Source organism: Mus musculus, chromosome 7, assembly GCF_000001635.26.
Source record: "Mus musculus strain C57BL/6J chromosome 7, GRCm38.p6 C57BL/6J".
In the NCBI taxonomy this organism is placed as follows: Eukaryota; Metazoa; Chordata; class Mammalia; order Rodentia; family Muridae; genus Mus; species Mus musculus.
The window spans coordinates 36,661,662-36,674,984 of NC_000073.6; the positions used below are offsets into that span (position 1 = coordinate 36,661,662).

A 13,323-nucleotide genomic window follows, 5' to 3' on the forward strand; every position below is an offset into this window, starting at 1 on the left:
GGGGAGATGAAGTACAGATATCAGGGGAGAGAGTGCTCTTAGGATGCTGTGCTCCACAGCCCCAGGAACCGTTGCAGCTCAGCTTTCTGAAAGTCCTTCCCTTTTAAAGTTCATTACTATTTTAACCGGCACAAAACAACTGTGCATATTTATGGACTTCTGTGCAGTGTTTCAACGCATGCATAGAATGAGTAACAACCGGATTGGGGTAATTGGCAGATCCCTCACCTCAGACACACATCACTTCTTTGTGTTGGAAGCATTCAAAAATCCTTTCTGCTGGCTCTCCGAGCTATTTGATGAATCACTTCAACTACAGTTAGTCCACTATGGAGAGAGCACAGCGGTGACTTTCTGTCCCTCCCTGCGACTGCAAAGAGCGGTCAGGGTGTTTGAGGTGTTCAGGTATTCCGGGTGTTCCTGGGTTCTGAATTCTCAGGCCACGCCCTCTCTTCCCTGCCCCTAGGTGCTAACTGGCAGAGATTGCAGGCCACCCAGCTCGCTTTCCCTCTGACACTGCAGAGGGTGCTGCCCTGCTCATACCACAGAAGCTGGTAGCATCTTTTGCTTCCTCGACACGTTAGTACTTCCATCAAAAGACATATATTTGGGTGTATGTGCTATGGCAGAACCCAGCAACTTTCTCCTTCTGCTTGTTTACATTAAAAAAAATCCTCATTACAATTCAAATTACTTTCAAATTATGCTCATCTGGATTCCCCTGCTTTATAAAGACTCCCAGGCCTATCTCTTTCTGGGGTTATAAGTTAAAATATTTTTATTATGATGGAAACTGCTTTTAAGATTCCACAGACATTTGCTAAACGGTGGGTAAGATGGTTTCACCGTGGAAAAGTCCCCCCCCTCCCCCAGCCCACCCTCAAGGAAGGGAAACTGAGGAGGAATGGAAGCAGCTTTGAGGATGAACTTGAGGCAGTAGCTGTCGGTCAAAGGAGCGGCTAAGGGATACCGCGGCACAGTGAAACTGGAGCTAACCCATCCACTGTGGACGCTGTGAGGAACACTATCACATTGGCCACCCTTCCTAAGAATCCTTTGAGCTGGGTGTGGTGGCATCCACACATAAGGTCATCATTCGGAGACTGAGGCATGAGGATGTCCAGTTTAAGGGCAGCCTGGCCTACCTAGCAAAACCCTGACTCAGAAACAAAACAAAACAAAACATACAGACAAGTGTGAACTTGCACCAAGATGATTCATTCCCAACCGGGAACCGAGTGCCCCACAGTTACTGCTCATTCTCAAGTCAACACCTTGGTTACTCTTAGGGTTATGCAGTAGGGGAATGGGGTGGGTAGACTGTGTGCTTCCCAGATGAGCGAACCATGGAGATCTGGGCCAGGCGTGCTCAGGCTTAACCCCCAGCTGCAGACATTAGCTCTCAAGTCAGCCTTAGAAAGTGGCTGTGGTAACAACCAGGAAACAAGCCAGGTCAGTGTCAGAGAGGCCTCTGGAATGTGGTCATTACACACACAAACACACACACACACACACACACACGCACACACACACACACACACACACCCCTACTCATGGTAGTGATGTTTTTCAACAGGACTATATATTGAATACAGATTTGCGGTCTTTATGTCTCACTGTCTCACACACTTAGAACCTTGCGGCCTCCTGTGCATCTCTGATGGTCCTCTGTCCGTTTCACACTTGGGCTTCCTGGTCAAATCTGTATCGGATGCTCTGTTGTGAACTGAAGCTCATCGTTGTCTCTTTTCTACCAGGTCCACAGCGGCAGGAGAGAGCAGGGCTGTCCCGAGGACTCACTGCACACAAGGCAAGCCCCAGCGCTGATGTCTTGGTTGCTGCTAGAACGCCAGCCACCGAGTCCAGGAGTCCTTCCTTACAAGAGGGCCTGGAGCTGTCAGTCATTGTGCTGGACTTGGTCCATCCTTTTTTTAAGCCAAGGGATAAGAACAATTCTGAGCCCTGCCCTAGCATGGCCTCTCCCCCAACCCGATCTTCTGCCTAGCTCTCACTAGGCTTGGCTTTCACAACCGGATGTGATCTGGAAAATTCCCTTTTCAGGTCCCTTGGGAATGGTTTCTGAGAAGATGAGAGTTGTGGCCACATGTGTGAGACCAGGAAGAGTAAGACATGGTTTAAATGATGAAATACGAAACCTCATTGATTTTTTTAATTAATTTATTTATTTGTACCAAAAGCTGCCCCATCCCAGTCCCCTCCCCCAAAAAAAACTTCATTCAAGTAAAGAAGTCCCAGATAGATCCACTAATCTTGTCACTGTGAGCCCAACACAATAACACTAGAAGCTCAGGATATGGTCTGTGCAGAGACACCAAGCCATTGTTGAAACACAAGATAGCAGCTGGGTACCATTCATGCTATGCAGGTAGGGAAATATATCAGGCGTGTTTTTCCAAATACCTACAAATAACAAATGAATGAATGAATGAATGAATGAATGAGTGAAGGAGCTAATCGGACTCCCTGGGGACAAGTGTCTTCAGGGACTCTGCATCTGTCAGGAGCCACACATGTCATTCTCCCAGAGAGTAGCTGAAACTTGACCATCCCCACCTTTATCGTTTTCAGTGTCCTTCCTCACAAATGCCACTTGTCACTCCCTGAACCAGGGGCACAGGAAGCAAACGAGGACAGTCTGTGAGTGCTTCAGACGCACATGTGCACGCATGTGCAGCTCAGCGGTAGAGTACGTGGTCTCCAGGCACCGGCTCTGAGGTCTGAAATCTTCAGTGTTGGTGGGAAATAATCCTGTAACAGCCACAGCAGTGAATTCTGATACCATTAATATTGATTCAGACATAAGGATGAGCCTTGACTCAGGACTTATTTATAAGGACTTATAAATTTATAATTATAAATTTAAATTATAAAATTAAAAATTGTAAAATTATAAGGACTTATTTATAGGCCCGTTGAGCCTATACATTTTTTAAATTTATTTATATTTGAATATCGGCTTAATTTTTTTTTGTTTTTTAAAATTTTTTTATTAGGTATTTTCTTCATTTACATTTCCAGTGCTATCCCAAAGTCCCCCATACCCTCCCCCCACACTCCCCTAACCACCCACTCCCACTTCTTGGCCCTAGAGTTCCCCTATACTGAGGCATATAAAGTTTGCATGACCAATGGTCCTCTCTTTCCACTGATGGCCGATTAGGCCATCTTCTGCTACATATGCAGCTAGAGACACGAGCTCCGGGGGGTACTGGTTAGTTCATATTGTTGTTCCACCTATAAGGTTGCAGATCCCTTTAGCTCCTTGGTTACTTTCTCTAGCTCCTCCATTGGGGGCCCTGTGATCTATCCAATAGCTAACTGTGAGAGCCTATACATTTTGAGTCTAGTTACATTTATGTAGTTAATTGTTGCTCTCCATTTTTATGCAATGTACTGTGTACTTCTATAGCCAGTCTCTGACACATACTTTCAGTAGATACAAATATTTTCATAAGAAAAACAGCAGACATACTGATTTTGTTTGGGCCAAAAGGAGGAAACTATTAGATTAATTATGGGAAAACCATCTCAATTTCTTTTCTGAAAACCTACTCAGATAATCTTCTTCAGAGTATCAGGGAGAAAATGAAACTCCAAAGTCCAAGGTATTTCTCTCCTTAAAGTTAGGCTGTCTAAGGTCTGAGGACACTAAGCACATAGTTAAAGTCACAGGGAAGGTTGGCTGGTTGGAGAGGAAGGAATGATGGGTTGGAGAAGCCAGTGGGGAGCTGAGAGGGAACTGGGGCTGTTATGGCAGCAAGTGTGAGCTGAGGCTAGTTCTGGGACCTGAAGACAGAAAACTCCTTCCCATCAAAGGTGGAGGGTGGCTGCTTGCTCCTCTCTCTCTGTCTCTGTCTCTGTCTCTGTCTCTCTCTGCCTCTCTCTGTCTCTCTCTCTCTCTCTCTCTCTCTCTCTCTCTCTCTCTCTCTCTCTCTGTGTGTGTGTGTGTGTGTGTGTATACCTGTGTGTGTATATGATGCATGTGTGCCTGTGTGTTGGAGCTTGCACCCAGGACTTTGTACATGCTAAGCAAATGCTTTACTGCCTAACCTTGCCCCAAGTCCCTAATGGGTGTGAGAGGGATTCAAAGTAGGAGCTTTACCACTGAGGCACACCTCCAGCCCCTCACTGGGGGATTTTAGGCAGGTGCTCTACTACCACTTAGGCATCTATCTCTCCAACCTTGCCCTTGGTCTTCTTGAGCCAGGTGTCTCTATGACCTAAAGCTTGCAATCATCTGCCTAAATCCCCCAAATGTTGGTATTATAGGTTTGTACCACCACACTAGCCCACAGGATTCTCCAAATCATTCTACAATGTATGTAACTGGGGTAACATGATCCCCTCTTCTTGCCCATAGGTGTTCTCTGTGTTTGGAGCTTAGGCAGAGGGCTAGGAGTGGGGGAAATAAGACTATCAAAGGTAGCCTTTTGTGGGGTCTGGACTCGTGGTGGTCTTTATGTCTGCTACTCATTTTGCTTCCTCAGCTAATACCATTCTAATTTCCCTTTGAAGAATACCTTTACCTCACTGGGGTATTTGGATGAGATTAGGGGAGAGTTACTGCCTCTGCTGACCCTTGGTTTCTAGGAGACCGTGTGATCCAGCCTGTGTCAGTGGCTTCCAGAGCCAATGATGGGATCTTGTGCTGTCCATGTCTAGTCATGTCCTGCCTGAGTTCCCAGAATATGGTTTAGGCCCTGGTATCTGCTTATGTAAGACCCACCACTGCATGTCTGGGTGGACAGTGCCCAGTGCAATTTGACTGTCACATGCCATGTTTGAACTCCTCACATAGGCTTGGTTGGGCCTAAGGCAGAGTTCAAGGAAATACCTGGAGTGGAGGGCCGGGTTTAGGTGAAACGATTTGACTTTTAGTCAACTGCAACTTAAAGGAGGAGAGCTCACACTTTCAGATCGAAGCTCATCACTGAGGGAGGTCAAGGTGGGAACTTGCAGAAAGACGTGGCCGAAGCATAGACTACTTGCCTCTCTCCCTCTCCCCCTTCCTCCCCCTCTGCTCCTCCCCCTCCCTCTTCCCCTTCCGTAGTTCAATCTGGTTTGGGGATTCTGTTTTTCTTGAGAGATGGTCTCACCATGCAGCTCTGGCTGGCTAACCTGTAATTCATTATGTAGACCAGGATAGACTTCAACTCACCGAAAATCTGGCTGTCCTGCCTTCCAAATGCTGGCATTAAAAGTATGCGCCACCATGCAAATAAAGACACTTGCTTATTCATCTATTTATTTGTTCACTGAGGCAGGGTTTTGAGTTGCAGCCCTGGCTGGCTTGAAATGCATTGTATAGACTAGGTTGGCTTCAGACTCAGATTTGTCTGCCTCTGTCTCCCAAGTTCTGGGATTAAAGGCAAGCACCACCATGCCAGGCCCCTCGGCCTAGGAATGATGCCTCCCACAGTGGCCCTCCCATATCAATCATCAAAATCATCTCTTACAGAGATTATTACAGAAGTGGCCACAGGCCAACCTGATTTTGACAATCCATCCATTGAAGTTACTGCTTCACAATCTAGGTTGTATGAGGTGTGTGTGTGTGTGTGTGTGTACCTATATATGCAATGTATATTATAGATGATATGATAGAGTTAATTCTTGAGATAGTTTTACTAAACTGTTCATTCTGGCCTTTGAACACTGGACGCCCCTGCTTTACCTCCCTACATAGCTAGGATTATAGTCATGTGCCACCACACCCTGTTCGTTTTCCTCCTGTGTTCCTGTGCATGTATACGCACACACATACACACAAGCCATGCTACACACAAGACTAGTTATTCTCTTTTCTTTTCTTCTTTTCTCTGTGCTGGATTGGGCCCAAACCTTACAAAGTACTTTGTCACTGAGCCACACCCCAGCCCAAATTTTAATTTGTGAATGTGATTTAAAAAAAAAAATAGTGATATATTTTAGAGGCACTCGCCACACATATATAAACTTTTATCTCCAAATTTCTGCTCTGTAGAACCCAATTATGTAACCCATAAGGAGGTTATCAGGGTATGCTCCTTTGGGGCATGAAGGTCACCCCAAAGTGCTTAGAACAAACTCTCCAGCCTCCTTCTCTGTCCCCTTCTGCTGTTTTCCCAGGAACCCATCTGCCTCCCCAACTCTGCCTCTGGCCCATATGACTAATTCCCTCTAATTGTCATGGATCAAATAGCAGCAAAATATTTCCAGTTGCCCGTCTCCTGTTTTCCAATTGTCCCTCTGTTATACGTCTAAGTAAACATTTGTTCTGCTTATCGTTTCTCAGCAAAGACATGAATCACTCGCCCAGAAGAAACCACAGAGGCAGCTGTTGCCGATTAGGAGCTGACATTTGGGAACAGGCCTTCTAAGCAGGACTCCAGAGTGAAGTTTGCTTTTGGCTGGTCCTTCTAGAAGAAGGAGGAGGAGGAGAAAGAAGGAGAGGAGGAGGAGGAGGAAGAAGAAGAGGAGGAGGAGGGGGGAAGAAAAGGAGGAGGAGGTGGAGGTGGAGAAGGAAGAAGGAGAAGGAAGAAGGAGAAGGAAGAAGAAGAAGAAGAAGAAGAAGAAGAAGAAGAAGAAGAAGAAGAAGAAGAAGAAGAAGAAGAAGAAGAAGAAGAAGAAGAAGAAGAAGAAGAAGAAGAAGCAGCAGCAGCAGCAGCAGCAGCAGCAGCAGCCTAGGACATGATGGGACACTACTAGCAGGGTCTGCCCAAGTATCTTATGGAGGGGGAGGCTGGACTATGAAAGGTTTCAGCGTGGTCAGGTGGTACACAAATGTAATCTCCGCATTGGGGAGGCAGGGCCAGTAAGATTGTAGGTTTGAGGCTACACTGGGCCACATAGGAGACCCAAGAAAGAAAGAATGGGGAGAGAGTGTAGGAAAGGGTAAGGAAAGAGAAGGGGACAGAAGAAGGAAGAAAGGGAGGGAAGGAAGGGGTACTTGAACTCCCTACGTGCATCCGATCTATGGGATCTTGTAAGAAGTGCCTTACTCTGGCTCTGCACCTTGGTTGGGGACTTGGTGTCCCTGGTAGCAGGTATATAGAAGAGCAGATGCCCAGAACGCCCTTCCCTGTTCCACTTCATGCCTTCTGCAGTATTGGCTGCTCAGCTGATAAAAATGGGCTTTGTATCTCTGCTCAGTCTTTTTGCTTGATTTAGCTGTGGTTGCATGCTTACCGAGAGAGATGTGTAGGGGCTCCTTTTTTTCCTGCTTGCTTGTGCTATCTGCTTTCCAAACATCATTATTACATCATCAGATAGCTAGTGGGGAATGTACACCAACAAAAGAGAGATTAATTAAGACAAGAAAAGGCAAAAGCTCCAGGAAGAAGGGGACCCAGTAGATACCAGAGCTAAAGATAGAGGCCAGGCAGGGGGTAAGGACTGGTGTGTGGTCATTCAGGCTGCAGGGACACCTGAAGCATCAGGGGCCTAGACAGAATGCCTCAAAGACAAGAAACTCTGATAGTGGATTAGCTGCTGTGTTTGACCCTGAGGAAAATCCTCTAAAAAGCTGTAGGTGGATCTGGAGAAACTTAACCACATGTAAAAAATAAAAATAAATAAATAAATAAATAAATAAATAAATAAATAAATAAAACAAAACGGAAAAAACAAAACAAAACAAAACACCCCAAAGCAAATGGAAATGAACTGATTTTTAGTTTTAGGAAAAACAAAATGAGACTGGCATTAATTCAAGTCATGCTGTTTGACTCAACAGTAAAGTCTATGAACAACAAATATTAATTTAACAAAAGCATCTTGAAAGAACTAGGAAAAGGTGACAGGAGTAAGAAGCAGGAGTAACACCCTAGTAAAAATCAGGGGCTGGAGCTGGAAGCCAAGTCGTTGTTATTGTCGTGGATGTTTTGCACATTTGAGACAGAACTTAAGGTCTTGTGAATGCTGGGCAAGCTGGTCCATCTCTGAGCCACGCCCCCAGTCCTTCACTGGGGGATTCTAGGCAGGGGCTCTACCACTAAGCCACGCCCCCAGCCCCTCACTGGGGGATTCTAGGCAGGGGCTCTACCACTAAGCCACGCCCCCAGCCCCTCACTGGGGATTCTAGGCAGGGGCTCTACCACTGAGCCACGCCCCCAGCCCCTCACTGGGGGATTCTAGGCAGGGGCTCTACCACTAAGCCACGCCCCCAGCCCCTCACTGGGGGATTCTAGGCAGGGGCTCTACCACTGAGCCACACCCCCAGCCCCTCACTGTGGGATTCTAGGCAGGGGCTCTGCCACTGAGCCACACCCTAGTCTCTCACTGGGGGATTTTCCGCAAGCACTTTATTGTGGAGCTGTATTCCCAGCTCCTTGGAAGCCAAGTCTTTATAAGGCCTGCTCGATCATGCTATTCGTGGGGACTCCAGCAACAGTCTTCCATATAGTGCAGTTAGGATATAGATACATTAGGAAAATGGAGGGGACTGTCCAGCAACAAAAAAAAAAAAGTGTTTTTACCTGGTCCTCATACCTGAAACAATCAACGTACAAAGGAGGAGAGATTAATTTGACTCCTGATTTCAGAGGTTCAGTCCATGGCTACTTCTCTACTTGGCCCCCATTGCCTTTGATGAAACAGAACAATGCAGAAGTAACTAGCAAATATGGAATAGTGTGGGGAGGGTGTGTGTGGGGGGGAGTGCACATGCTACAACAGAGACATTACTTCATGACAACCAGGAGTCAAAGAAGCAGTGTGAAAAGGCCAGGCTTCCAATCTACCCTTCAAGGACATTGCCTCCTGCTATGACCCATCTCTGTGACCAAAAAAACAAAAAAAAAAACAAAAAAACAAAAAACAAAAACAAAAACAAAAAACAAACAAACAAAAATCTAGCAGGCAAACTGGCAGGGAAGGCTTAGTGTGAGTCACTTTTTCAGTCTATCACATGAGGGACAGGCATGGTGGGATGGTTCCATCCATAGCAATGAATGTGTGAGGCACCTGTGTACATTGTGGCAGAGTAGAAAGAAGAGAAAGCTGGCCAGCCGGGAGCAGGGGTGACCATCACCTTCAAAGACCCAGCCCTTCTTCTGCCCAGGTCCCATCTATGAAAATCTCCACAGTCTTCACAATAGAACCACAACCTCAGGGCCCAGCACCCAGAATATGACTCTCTTGGGAGACATTTCGGACTTAAACCAGACCAGCCACTGCCTTCAGCTCAGCCCCATCTCCAAAAGGACACAGCATAGTACCACCAGCTGAAGCCTTCAACACAGGAGCCTTTGAGGGGTGACATTCCAATCGAAAGCGTGACAAACGACAGGAGTGTCGTTTGCTTTTCTCAACAGGTGATGAATCACACCAAACACCTCCGAGTTCCTGTTACTTCCTCAGGGTCAAAAGCATGCAATGCGTTCTTCATTCCAAGCAATGGACCAGCTCGCACTGCTTCACACCAGATCTGAGTTCAGCTTGCCAGTTGCCCAGATGAGCACTGTGTCCATGAGGCCATGTCTGTAGTTCAGTCGATGTTTGGGAATGCCAGTCAGAGCTTCCACAGCCCAGAAGCAAGACCAAGTCTCTGACCTCTTGGGCCTTTGGGGAAAGCTGGACAGTTTTGTTGTTCTAACCTAGCATTGAAGGCCTAGATAATTTACGTTTGAAAGCAGAACCAACGGATTGGAGGCCAAGCCCAGTGAAGAAGATCTAGAGGAGAAGGAGCAGACCAACACATCCCACACACACCTTGGCTCAGGGCTCCACCTACTAGGCAACTTCAGAGTATGCTAAGAGCAAGACATCATGGTTAAGAAGTTTCTTCTGCACTTTACCCTGTGACAGCCAGAACTCTTGGGTACTGAGGGACAATTTTCTTCCTTTCATTCTTGAGGAACAGGTCCAGAAGGCTTTCATCCATACTTGCTTTAAAGCCTCCTTGTGATCCTTTAACTGGGAAGGGCGTAGAGAGGAGACTCACATTCCCAGTTGCCTGCAGCCTGGAAACTTTTAGGAGTTGAGAAACTGCAACCTCTAAAACCCAGATGTTCATGCGCAGTCACCACCTAAGTCACTTTTCAATTCTGCAATAAAACACCATGGCCATTGGCCTTCCAGTAGCTGAAAGATGAGTCCACCATGGTGAGTAGGCCTGGCAGCAAGACGCAGACATGAACGGTGGGAGCAGAGAGCTGAGCGCGCACATCTTCATACGCAAGCAGGAAGCAGAGACAAGGAACTGGAAGTTGGGGGGGGGGTTACTCTCAAATTCTGCCCCCAGTGATGTTCTTCCTCCAGCAAGGCCACACCTCCTAAACCTCCCCAAACATTAACTCCTCTAACTGGGGACCAAGTATTCAGATGCCTGAGATTATGGGGTACATCTCACTCCAACCACCACAGCCTCCTCTTGTTGTTCTGGAATCAGGCATCTGAACCCCGTGCTCTCACTGTGAGTTCAAACTCCCGAGTATGGATTGTCTTAGGGTAAGCAATAACCAACAGCTTCAGCAACGGAGCCCATTGCCCAAGCAAGCAATACAGTTGTTGTTTATTCCTTATTCACACGTCAGTCGTCGGTGGGTGCAGTCGTCCGTGTGGCCGTTCAGGATGGAGGTCTCCTCTGTTCTGTGGCTCCACCCTCACCCTGTCCCCATTTGATCAGGTAGGGTAAGAAAGAAAGAGCACAGAGGAGGAGTTCCTGTAGAGTTAGAACATACAACTTTTGTTCTCCTCCATCTAACAAAGCTTCGGTGAGCATTGGAAATGGATTTCAAGGGAGAATCAGAGACGGCACCTACCTGTGCTCCTGTTTGGGTTTCATTTCTGTCGCTGTGAGAAACATAACCTGACACATCACAATTTAGGGGAGGGAGAAATGTATTTCATCTTGAAATCCCCGGGTCATAGTCCGTCATGGTGGGGAGGTCAAGGCAGGAATTTCCGCACAGCTAATCACATCACATCCACAGGCAAGAGCAGACAGAAATGAATGCATGCATCCTCACTTCCTTGCCTGCATGTGCTCAGCTCTCTCTCTCTTCCCTGCTTCCAGTTCAGGATCTTCTGCCTAGGGAATGGTGCCACCCACATTGGCCTGGGTCTTCCTCCATCAATTAACTTAATTAAGACAAGCTACCATTCAGACATGCCCACAGGTCAACCCAATGTACATCACCCCTCAATGTGACTCTACCTAGGTTATTTTAAATTGTGTCAGGTTGACAATTAAAACTATCCATCACAGTCCCCAGGAAGAACTATGTCTATTTCCTGACCTACCGTTCCTCTCCTAAACTCAGAGCTCGACAGGGCCTTCAAAGAATGCTCTTTGAGAACCTAGCACAGGCTGAGGCACTGACCAACCTCATTCAGATCTAAGACCCCAGAAGAGACCCCAGGGCTGAGGTCTCAGCTCTACCTGAAATCCATTACACCTGTACCCTTACAGCCTCCCAGATCAGGCTAAGCCTGCAGCCACTGTGGTTGCCTCCAGAGACAGATTGAAAGCTGGTCTTTATAGCCACACAAACCTCATCCTGGCCTCTGGCCACAGAGGTCACATCTGTGCTGAAATCCATCCCACAGTGCCAGGCAGGTGGGCATCAATCCCCTGACTGAGATGTAGCTACATTTGGAAACGCTAACTTTTGCTCATCCATCTCTGGGAAATCTCAAAGACCTGGGCTGAGTAATGGAGAAGCAGGCCATGTCCTTGAGAGAAAGCAACAGAGAGACAAAAGCCAGACTAGGGAACCTGAAAGAACAGAGGTAAGTAGGTTACAAATGCACTGCTGCAGTCAGTGGGGGAAAATAGACTCAAGATAATGTTTATTCTCCCAAAGATCCTCCTCTTTACAGTCTCCTCCCTCTGCTGGTGATTCTTTGCCCCCACCCCCAACAGTTCCTTTTGTCCTTATCCCAGGTCTATGCTAGTTAGCTTGCTGGGTACCTGGAACACTGGTGGGTATCTCTGTGCTGTGGAAAGAGCACTGGAGTGGAGCCCAGAGATAATTTTTAGACTCTAATCTTCAAAAAACATATACCGTACACCACCACCACTGGCACTACCCACTATGGTCCACACAGAGACACATCTGAGTGCCCTGGATAAGTGGTGCAGGGTCCTCATTCGTCTCCTTGATCTTATCTTTGTCCCCTAAATTAATCCTTTTGTGATGGGTGTGGTAGCCCAAGTCTGTAATCACAGAACTATGGAGGTAGAGGCAGGAAGATCAGGAGTCCAAAGGTCATCCAAAACCCAAAAACCAAAACCCAAAAACCAAACCACCAACCAACCAATCAACCACCAACCAACCAACCAACCAACCAACCAACCAACCAACCAACCAACCAACCAGGAGCTCAGTGGTAGAGTGCTTGCCTGGAATCTGATGTGTCAGTGAGGGGTGGGGTCTTAGTGATGAAGTACTTGCCTAGAATTTATCAGTTAGGGGCTGGGGGCATTCGTACTCAAGGTTCTGGGTTCCAATCTCAGCACTGGAAGGAAGAAAGGATGGAAGGGATGGGAGACAGAGACACACAGAGAGAGACAGAGACAGAGAGACAGGAGGAAGTAGAGATTTAGACCTGTGTTCTCCAGACCTCCTGAGATCCAGACCTTAGCGTCTGCAGAGTAATCTCAGGCAGATTGGAGAAGATGGGGATCAGAGATTGGTTAATCCAATCTCTAATTCTGTCTACTCCATGTCAGAGGGCCAACACTGCCTCGTACTTATGGGCTCATTTCTCTATTCCCTTATCCTACCCTGTTTTCCTCGAAGCAGCTGATTCTAGCCATAATTACATTGGTTTTTTGTTTTAGAAATTTAAATTGAAGTCCCTAAGTGATGGTCCCCTTCTTATGCACTCCCTTGTCCCTAGGGTTGAATGCTGTTTTTCTAACATGCTTTTTTTTTTCAACTTTCAACAGCATCTTCAGTGTGTCCCAAACCTTAGTGCCTTGTACAGATTAAAGAATAACATATAGCCAAGTGTGAGACACTCCAGTGTGCCAGTACTGGAGAGGTTGAGGCGGAATGATCTTGCTTTAGGGGCCATCTAGGGCTATAGAGAAAGAACAGGAGAGGAAGGAGAGGCAGGAGGGAGAAAGGGGGAGAAAAGATAGCAAAAAGAAAGAAAGGAGGAGCCGGGCGTGGTGGCACACGGCTTTAATCCCTGCACTCAGGAGGCAGAGGCAGACAGATTTCTGAGTTCGAAGCCAGCCTGGTCTACAGAGTGAGTTCCAGGTCAGCCAGGGCTACACAGAGAAACCCTGTCTCATAAAAAAAAAAAAAAAAAAAAAAAAAAAAACCAAAAGAAAGAAAGAAAGAAAGAAAGAAAGGAAGGAAGGAAGGAAGG

The 13,323-nt window shown here is 46.8% G+C and overlaps 1 protein-coding gene across 4 annotated transcripts in view; it reads right to left on the bottom strand.

The window, feature by feature from the left end:
- The window catches only part of Gm36722 (predicted gene, 36722), a 71,736-nt gene that overhangs the window by 35,175 nt on the left and 23,238 nt on the right, over nt 1-13,323 (bottom strand). The gene's annotated exons all lie outside the window — the stretch shown is intronic.